Source organism: Salvia hispanica, chromosome 1 (assembly GCF_029641045.1).
Source record: "Salvia hispanica isolate PSC_SH4W2 chromosome 1, Shi_PSC_v1, whole genome shotgun sequence".
NCBI lineage: Eukaryota > Viridiplantae > Streptophyta > Magnoliopsida > Lamiales > Lamiaceae > Salvia > Salvia hispanica.
In genome coordinates this window covers 26225762-26236309 of record NC_142692.1, presented here as the reverse complement: position 1 = coordinate 26236309, position 10548 = coordinate 26225762, and the positions used below count along the sequence as shown (strand labels likewise).

Genomic DNA, 10548 nt, shown 5'->3' with positions numbered 1-10548 from the left:
TCTGACAATCAGCCTTCCAGTGCCCTGGTTCTTTTGAACCTTTTGAGTTCTGCTTCTTCTGTCCGAATTTCTTCTGTCCTTTACCCGTAACAGATAATCCCGATGGCAAATCTTTTGTGGCTGAACTCGTTGCCTGTTGACGATCCTCTCTGATGTGGAGAGCAGATCGAACATCCTCCAACGAAAGAGTTTCCTTGCCAGTCATAAAAGACTCAACAAAATTTTTGTAAGATTCAGGCAGAGACACAAGCAAAATTAAAGCAGCATCCTCGTCTTCTACTTTAACTTCAACATTACGCAAATCTAGCAAATTTTATTCAAATTTTCCAGATGATCCCGAAGGGGCGTACCTTCCAGCATGCGTAACCGAAACAAACGTTGCTTCAAGAGCAACTTGTTGGCTAGAGGCTTCGTCATGTATAGACTCTCCAACTTCGCCCAAAGAGCAACAACCGTCTCCTGATCCGCAACTTCGATGATAATATCGTCAGACAGACTCAATATGATGGTCGAGTGGGCCTTTTCGTCTAAGGTTGTCCACTCCTTATCATCCTCCGTAGCCTTCTTTGTTTTGAGCGGCTCCCACAAACCCTGCTGCTTTAGCAGAGATCGCATCTTGATCTGCCACAAACCAAAACTATTTCTCCCGGTGAATTTGTCAACCTTCACGTTGATTAACCAGACAAAACCCTCGCAGCGGAATTCAAAACCCTAGTTCGAAAACCAAGGCTCTGATACCAGTTTGTTATGACAAATAGGGCAATTGTGAATCGAGAAACAAAAGAACGTAAATAGACACAGAATTTACGTGGTTCACCAACGTTGTGTTGGCTACGTCCACGGGCAAGAACGGAAAACAGATTGTATTATGACTGTGGTTTTCAGATACAGATTATGTGCTCTACTCCCATATATATATAGGCACACATTAGACAGACTGGGCCCAATTAGGAAACCTAATCCTATACAAATTCAAGGCATACTAACAATGGATGTAGAAGAAGAAAAAAAATCAACTAAACCGAAAAACTACAGAAACGGAGCAAAGACAACCAAGTTTTGGACCAGTCAATGCTTATTAAGAACCACTCAAGTACACACTGTAAATTGCAGAGATAACGATAAGTACGGGGAAAATTAAGGTAGAAGATCAAATGTACGCACAACATAAAACCTTGGAACCACCTTTTCTAGGTTACTGATACAACCACAGAAAGAGCATACATTTGGAAATTGAAGAGCATAATGGTAAGCCAGGAGAAAGTCAGCTAGAACACAGAAAATACTATACTCCCTCTGCCACCCTCCATAAATACTAGAATGGCCTCAGAGATAGGTTATTAACTACCATAATCAAATTCTAAGAGAGCATCAAAAACCTTACTGACTACCAAACTTAGGTAAATTGGAAGATATATCAAAGTCCCCAAACAGTAATATAAGAAGATATAATGGTAATTACCAAACATAACCACAAGTAGAGATCAAGCAGACGGAAATACACCACACGCAAAGGAATGAAGAAAAGAGCTTCCGTAATGCAATAACAGTATAGAGAATTAGAATTTTGTGTATGTTTGGAAGAGAAAATCATAACCAGTGAAAAAACAGACTCATAAAGGCCACCTTACTACATTATTTTGTCGCCCCTCCTCTTTTCCCGGGCTTGGGACCGGCTGTGGCAGGAAACCCCAGCACACAGGCAGAGTTACACGACTACCTATCCACAAATGTACATAAAAGCACACGCATAGATTCACTGGACTAAAAAGTTCATACAAATTCAAGTAGAGAGCCATCTAGTTGTTCATTTCTTCTATAACCAAGATTCATAGACCCCTATCTACATCCTCCATGCAAGACTGCAATTTTCTTGTATTAAACAGTTGCAGTCATCTAATACGTAACTGAAGTTCTAAGAAAATTTTGTTCACATGGACACACATACAATTTGTTCATTACCTATATAAGGAAAATTGACAATTGGTGGGACAATGTTAGTAAGTGAAATCATGGGTTTCTTATCAGCTTTGAACACATACGCCGAAGAAAAATGATCACGTTACAACATGAAAGGTGAACAGTTTTGAGGTAATTAAGTGAAATAGCTCACCTCAAGCTCCAAGTGAAATAAGTTAAGGCCAATAAGCTCCAAGTGTAATAAGCCAAGGCCAGTATCAAAGATTGGTTCCTAATCCTGTCCAACAACCAGACAAAGATAGCCACCTCAATCTCCGCATTTAACGTAATCAAATTTATTTTGTATGATTGTATCTTCTCTCATAGGGTGATGTCAAACACAATATTCATGTAAAAGAAGGAACTGATGAAACAAAGTAGAGCTAGCCAAGCATCAAACTGGAACTGGCTTCCACTGAAGGTTGATCGAGCACCAGCCATTGCTCAGACACTAGAAATTGAGAACAATTACGGTAAGAACAGGTTATGTCTACAAAGAAGATAAATCTAAAAGATATCAAACTAAACTCCCTCTGCTCACCCCCACCCCCTCATACAAACACTGCAACGCCAGAAGATCCTCATGCCCAACAGCCAGACCAAGATACAGCATCTTAAGCTCCACCTTTAACAGAACCAAAATTTATTTTGTATCATCCAGTCACAGGTGGAGGCCGAAAACAATATCCATGTAACAGAAAAGAAGCTGATGAAACAGAGTAAAAACAACCAAGTATCAAACTAGAAGGCCTCCACTGAAGGTTGATAAAAAAACCCACAATGATAAGATACTGGAAATTGATGAGTTTAATGGTAAGTGTCCTACTCTTTTCTTTAAAAGATATGGAACTCAATTAATCCTCAAGAAAAATCTCATTTTTGCTTGGCCCACAAACATTTTGAAGCAATAAGGTGACTTATCTTATCCCTCCTGAATTGCTCTGTCCATAATCTTCTAACTTTTGGTTCACTTTTGTTCTTTATATCATCTGTCACAGGGTGAGGCAGAAAAAATATCCACACCACAATATAAAAAATAAAAGCTGATGATACGGGACAGAGGAAATCAATTATAAAATCAGAGCGGCCTTCCAATGAAAATCAATTAAGACCCATCAAAAGATAAGATCTGGATATTGTAAATCATACAATAAGCAGCAAGAAAGTCTAGATAGAAGAACAAATGAATTGGAAAAACTATTGTGTACCACTGGCAGCCTGTCATATCACAGGGTGAGGAAAGAAGAAACCATATCTACATAATAAAGTGAAGTGGATGGAACAGATCACAGGACACCAAGCATGAAAACAGGACTGCCTTCTTATGGAAACTGATCGAGAGCCACCCAAAGATCTCTGGAAATTGAAGAGCATAACAATAAGCAAGAGGAAGTTCTACGTTGAAGAAAATTGGTGTAAAAGAATGATATACTCCCTCTACTACCCGCCATAAACATTATATCAAAGCCAGTATCAAAGAGTAGTCTTTGTCAAACAAAAGGACAAAGATAGCCATACCAGAAGAACCAACTTGGATAGAACCGCAACTTATTTTTAATTTCTCCTGTCACAGGGTGAGTTCAAAAACAGTATCCATATCTACATAAAATAAATAGAAGTTGATGAAACAGACCAAAGGGAGCCAAGCATCAAACTAGAACTGCCTTCTGATGGTCACTGATCAAGAACCCAAAGATCTCTGGAAATTGGTAAGGATAAGACAAGCCAGACGAAATTCTAAGTGGAAGATAAATGGTGCAGAAAAAACACTATACTCCCTCTCTACCTACAATAAACACTATATCAATGCCGGCATCTAAGAGTTCATGTTTTGTCCTAACAAGATAAAGATAGCCACACCATAAGGTCCAACTTGGATAGAACCATTAATTATTCGTAATCCTGTTACGCGGTGAGCGAAAAACATTTTCCGTATTTAAATAACAAAGAGAAGTTGAAAAGTCAGAGCAAAGGGAACCTAGCCACCAAACCAGAACTGCCTTCTGATGCAAACAATCAGGGACCACAAAAGATCTCTGCAAGTTGAAGAGGACAATAATAAGATGAAAATCTAGGTGGAAGATAAGTGGTGAACAAAAAATACTATACTCACTATGCAACGCACCATAAACACTACATCAATGTCCAACAGGCAACAACATGACCAGACAGCCACACTGTAAGATCCAACTTAGATAAACCCATAGCCTGTTCTTAATATCGCCTGTAACAGGTTGAGATGTTAAACAATACCCATATCTATAATAAACAAAAGTTGATGAAACAACAAGTAAAAAAACTTAAAACAAAACAGCGCAAGGGCATCCATAGATCAGACACTAGAAATTCAGGAGTACAATGATAAGCACAGGGAATGTCTACGTAAAAGAAAAAATATAAAAGATATCATACTATACTCCCTTTGCCACTGTAAAAGCCCATAACTGCCTTCTCTTGAAAACTGAACCCAAATATTTGACATCGGTAAATTGAAGAGCATAAAAATAAGCAAAGGGTAGGTCTACCACGAAGATGACAACATATGAAAATACTACACTCCCTCTCCCTGCCCTCATAAATACTGTCGACTCCAGCATTGAATATTGATTCGTGTCCAATAGCCAGACAAAGATAGACCATCTTAAGCTCCACCTTTAACAGAACCAAAATTTATTTGTAAATTCTATCACATGTTGAGGACAAACACAATATCCAATTTAACAAAAAAAAAGGAACTGATGAAATGGAGTACAAGTAACCAAGCATCAAACCAGAAATGGCTTCCACTGAAAGTTGATCAAGAACCGGCCAACATTAAGACACTGGAAATTGAAGAGTATAATGATAAGCACAGGAATATCTACATAAAAGATAAAATCTTAAAGATACCATGCCATACTCTCTCTCAAACCCAGAACCGAATTTCCTATAGAACCATGCAGAGACATCTGGAAATCAAAGAGCATAATAAGAAGCAAAGATTAAGTCCAGTTAGAAGATAAATGACTGCAGAAAATTAGAAACGAATGTAAAACGATAAGCACAGAAAAATATTATAATGCACTCCCTCTTATCACATTGTAGAACACCAATCCGCCTTCCCTTGAGAAAGAAGAATAAGGCAACTGGAGATGTGAACAGCATAGCAATAAGAAAGGGGAAACTCCAGCTAGAAGATGAATGAAATACAAAAGTACTATACTCCCTCTACCACCCTCCGAGAACACTTCAAATACCAACATTGAGTATTGGCCCATGTCAAACAACCAGGCGAAGATAGCCCTTCAATCAGCTCATACTCTGATAGATTCACAAGTAAAGGAAAGACCAGCTAGAAGATAAATGACAGCAGAAAAATAGTGTGCTCTCTCTACTAGCATCCATAAGCACTATCCTTGCCAGCATCAGAGATGTGACAGCGTCCACAATGACAGTCCCACTAAAACTCCTACTTTGACGGAAACAATTATTTTGCAATGAAGACAAAAACATTATTATACACATTTACATAGCAAACAAAAAACATAATACTGAGTAAAGACACTTGAGCATCAAGCAAGACTTGCCTTCCGACGTAAACTGCTGAAGGCTGACTAAGAACCACCCAACGCTCAGATAATGGAAATTGAAGAGTAAAGATAAACGCGAAGAAAGTCTATATAGGAAAAAATAATTACTTGAAAAAAATATAATACTATACTCCCTCTGCCACACAGTATAAACAAAGAAAGACTTTCCCCTAGAAACTGATAGAACAACCCAAAGATCAGACATCTGGAGATTGAAGAGCATAATAGTAAGGAAAGAGAAAGCTCAGCTAGAAGACAAATGACAGGATAAATGTCACCCTTCATAAACACCATAAATGCAAGCATCAGAGATTGGTCCACTTCAACGACCCGTGACAAAGGCTGAAACATAGGTAAATAAACAAACAGGTTAAAGGGAACAGTTAACCAAGCATCAAAAGTTCAAACTAGAACTGCCTTCCAGCGAAGCCTGATGAAGAATCCACCCGATAGTCAGAGACTGGATAACAAAGAGAACAACAATAAGGGCAGGGAGGTCCAGGGAGAAGATACGAGGTAGTGAAATAACACTATTCTATACTCCTTGTCACAATGTAAAAGCCCAGAACTGCCTTCTCTTGAAAACTGAAGTACCAAATATCTGACATCAGGAAACTGAAGAGCATAACAATAAACAAAGGAAATGTCCAGCGAGATGATAAACGGAAGTATAAGATACTATATAATCCTTCTGCCACCCTTCATAAGCTCGATCAACGCCAGCATCAAATATTGGTCCATGTCCAACAGCCAGACCAAGATAGCCCTCCATAAGCTCCACTTCAACAGAACTTAATTTATTCTGTATCTCCTGTCATATGTTTAGGCCAAACCCGATATCCATGTAACAAAATGTAACTGATGAAACGGAGTAAAAGTAACCAAGCACCAACCCAGAACTGGCTTCCACGGAAGGTTGATTACGAACCAGCCATTGATAAAACACTGTAAATTGAGGAGTATATAGGTAGGCACCGGGAATGTCTACGTAGAAGATAAAATCTACATCTGTGTAACAAACAAAATACTGATGAAAGAGAGAAAGGATAATGCAGCATTAAAACAGAACTCTCTTTGTGAAGGTTGATTAAGAACTTGCCAACGACCAGAAACTGGAAATTAAAGAGTATAACAATAAGCATTGGAAAGGTCGACGTAGAAGATAAAACGAAGTAGACAAAAACACTTTAGTATACTCCCTACATTGTATATACACAAAACGGCATAACCCAAAGGAGATGTCCAGTAAGAAGATAAACGACAGTAGAAAAATACTATACTCCCTCTGCCACCCTTCATAAACTCGGTCAACACCAGCATCAAATATTGGTCCATGTCCAACACAGCCAGCCCCCCCTTAAGCTCCACCTTCAACAGAACTAAAATTTATTTTGCATCTCTTGTCACATGTTGAGGCCCAGCACAATATACAGGTAACAAAAAAGAAACTGATGAAACAGAGTAAAAATAACCAAGCACCAAACCAGGATGTAAGACACTGGAAATTGAAGAGTATAACGATAAGCACATGGAATGTCTATGTAGAAGATAAAATTGTTAAACAATACTATACTATACTCCCTCCACCACCCTCCATATACACTATCATTGCCAGAGATGACTCCATATACCAACCAGCCTGTTTCAATTTATTTATGGAGACACTGGGAGAAAACGTCCTACAGGCTACACCAAGTCAGGGAATCAGCTAATTTTGGCATAAGATTGATGTGCGCAAATCACGATAAACCTCATTTGCATAGAAATTATTTGAAGTATGATACTGAGGCTGCGAGGCTGCTCACCGGCTTAGCGCGAATACCGAACATCAAGATATCCATTAATGGCCAGAGAAGAGGAAACAATGAGTAAATTAATCTTCCACGACTGCCGATAACTATCAAACTCGGAGAATAAATGGATAGAATTTCACATAGACAAAGAGACAAAATTAACCTTCAAACGAAAGATCACGAACTAACAAATCGATTGCACTAACATAAACAAACGAAGGTGAGTCCCGAGAACCAATCATGATATAAAAAGACCGTCAAAACTTGAACCATAATACTAGTATTAGACCTTCGATCATTTAAAATAACCAAATAATCAATATCGAAGAAGAATCACAACAAAAGAAACTTCGACAGTAGACCGATCGTAAACCCATCTATTCTCGCCGCCGTACTAGATTAGGGAAAGTAAAGAGAAATCGCACCAGAGAAAGTAACCCAATCGATTACACAAAACCTAGTCGCCAACATAAATCGCAGCACAAAACCTCAAGAAATTTTTATAAACATTGCAGCATGGAGTAGATTGATGGTTTGGGTAATTATAGCTGGAGTTGGCGGCAGATGGACGGCTGCGATTGATTGGATCAGAACAAGTCGGTTTATAGAAATTATTTAATTAGTAGGAAAAGCCGAATACATGATATCTTTCCTTTCTGAAAATAGGATTGTATCATTTTTTAGGCTCAAATGATTTATTTTTTTTGCCATTTTTACCTTTTATAGTTAGTCCCTTTTTTGTAGGGGGCAGATAATTCAAAATTATCAGTTCATCATTATTATTCTACTACTGCATATTAAAGTGTCTTAAGACAAGACATACCAGCATTATAACATTATTATATATCTAACAAATATTTAATAAATAAAAACAGGTGGAAATAAAACTAATTTCACCAAATATTTACTTTGATGGAGTAAATATTTCACTATAAATGTATTTTGGTTCACTTCTTGTTTTTAAATTCATATTGTGAAGGAAAACGTCCATATAGTGAACTAGATCGTTTTGATCTAATGGCTGATATTTATTCTCTAGTTATGCACTCAGTATTTGTTATACATTGATCATCTCTCTATATCCAAATATAGTATTTCTCTATCCACGAATAATAGGACTAACATTCAAACTAATTTCATCTAATGAGTATTTACTTTGTTTGAAAATGTATCAAAATACAGTAGTACTTTATGCGTCCACGTATAGTACGCGTAGTTTAATTTGATACGAATTTTAGAAAATGTGATGGAATGTGAATAGAAAGATAGTGAAAATTGAAAAGTGAATCCTAATTATATTCTTTCTTCTTCGTCCTTGATTAGAATACTTGAATCTTCTCTTCTTCACTTGTAATTTTAAAATTATTTGTTAAAATCTACCATTCCAGTTTTATACATTCGTTTAACTTACCTCAGTTAATCATTTTTGGATATTCCACTTTAAGAATCTCAATTATAATATTCCATAAATAATAATAAACGTCACATTCCACTAATCTTTCTTCCACTCAAATTTTATTATAAAACTAATATATAAAACCAGGATTCACATTCCACTATCTCTTTTCATCAACTTTCATTTACATTTCTTAAAACTCGTGCCGAACTCAAATGAGACTCCTAAAATCATTCCACTAATCTTTCTTCTACTCAAATTTTATTATAAAACTAATATATAAAACTAGGATTCACATTCCACTATCTCCTTTCACCAACTTTCATTTACATTTCTTAAAACTCGTTTCGAACTCAAATGAGACTCTTAAAATGGGACGAAGGAAGTGTTGGATTTTATTATTTCATGATTAAGGTATATAGTAAATACAGCGTTGGAACTTGAAATTGTGGAAAATTGATCAATCCCGAAGGGTCTTCATTTCAAATAAATGCACAAAACTCATGTGAAAAACAAATTATTTTGTAGATAAAACTAATAGACCGAGAACGGTGCCTAAATTAGTAAATTCTCCGTATTTTGGTATAATTGCCGTTCTATTTTTTCTAAATAACACCCAAAATATTGACTGTCGATCTGTTTCTTCTAAATAAAGCCTGCAACCCCTCAAACATTTTTCTTCTCCTTCGCCATTTTTAACAAATTATGCAGTTCATACATCATCATCTCTTCCCCTCATCTTCTTCCCTCTTCATCTTTTTCTTCTCCTAATTCTACAGATCGGGAGGAGGGCCATTAATTTTCCAGCAGATCGTAAGGCCATGATTTTCTTGCAGATCACAAGGATATTTTGGCCCTCCTGGTGATCCAAGGGGATCAACCAACCCCTCCCACACTCTAGATCAACCACTGACTGTTAAGTCTCTTCTGTTAAGCTTGTTAAAACAGGAAGACTTGTAAAAGTGCATGTGTTTCCCAAACGAACACATGTCAATAACGAGATACTACGAAACAGCATGGGCAAAGGGAGCGTTATAGTATTTCTACCGACAAAAGCGGTAATATTTTAGACATTGTATTCATATGTTCTAAATTTACACAACTTGAAAACTCATCCATGCCGCCCCTCCTCTTTTTACCGGGCTTGGGACCGGCTGCACAGGGGCAAACCCCATCACAGGCAGAGTTACACGACTCTACCTAGTACTAGACACAGAATTCAACAAGGAAGCAAACACCTAGAAGCATCACATACAGAGAGATGGGATCGACTGGCCACTTAGAACAAGCATGTGTCATTTGTAAATAAAGAACTTGCATAACGGATAGAGTAGAAAAGAGAACAAACACAAATTATCAAACAAAAGAACATTTTAACTGGAAAGAACAATTCAAAGTAGGTGCAGTAGCAGAAAACATGCAAAGTATAAACTAGCACAATAAAATGAACTGTATTAAAAAAATAGAACTTGACAAATGCTAGCAGTTCAGCAGAGTATCCTAACAAAAATAAGAACAAGGAGCTAATTTTAGGATTTTATTTTTAAGGATAACAGAAAAAAATAAGCTCAAAATTGTTAAGTTAAACAAGCTTAATTCTTTTAAAAGATTAGCCAGTATCTATCTAATCTGACCCTGACTTAATTTCATAAATAATATTATTTTCAAGTAGATGCAGAAGATGAACCACCACCACCCAATACTTTTTCAAGACTCAAAACAAGGTTAGCCACTACCTTCACAACAAATGAAAATTATGGCTTTGGAAAACATGCTCCAAGAATAATTATTAAGCAAATGTACAACTCAAAACAAGTTGTCAAGTAATCCA

General features: G+C 37.0%; 1 long non-coding RNA gene across 3 annotated transcripts; it reads right to left on the bottom strand.

Annotated features, from left to right (window-relative positions):
- Positions 1–1733: 1733 nt before the first annotated feature.
- LOC125220152 (uncharacterized) lies at positions 1734–7917 on the bottom strand. Of its 3 annotated transcripts, none has more exons than XR_016134587.1 (3): positions 4085–7904; positions 2501–3995; positions 1734–2410 (listed from the first exon to the last, which is right to left on the bottom strand). It is a non-coding gene; the product is annotated as an uncharacterized LOC125220152 (long non-coding RNA). The 3 variants fall into 3 exon arrangements; XR_016134597.1 differs by having other exon boundaries at positions 1734–2584; positions 3168–3995; positions 4085–7899; XR_016134593.1 differs by lacking the exon at positions 1734–2410 and having other exon boundaries at positions 3030–3995; positions 4073–7917.
- Between the last annotated feature and the right edge of the window lie 2631 nt (positions 7918–10548).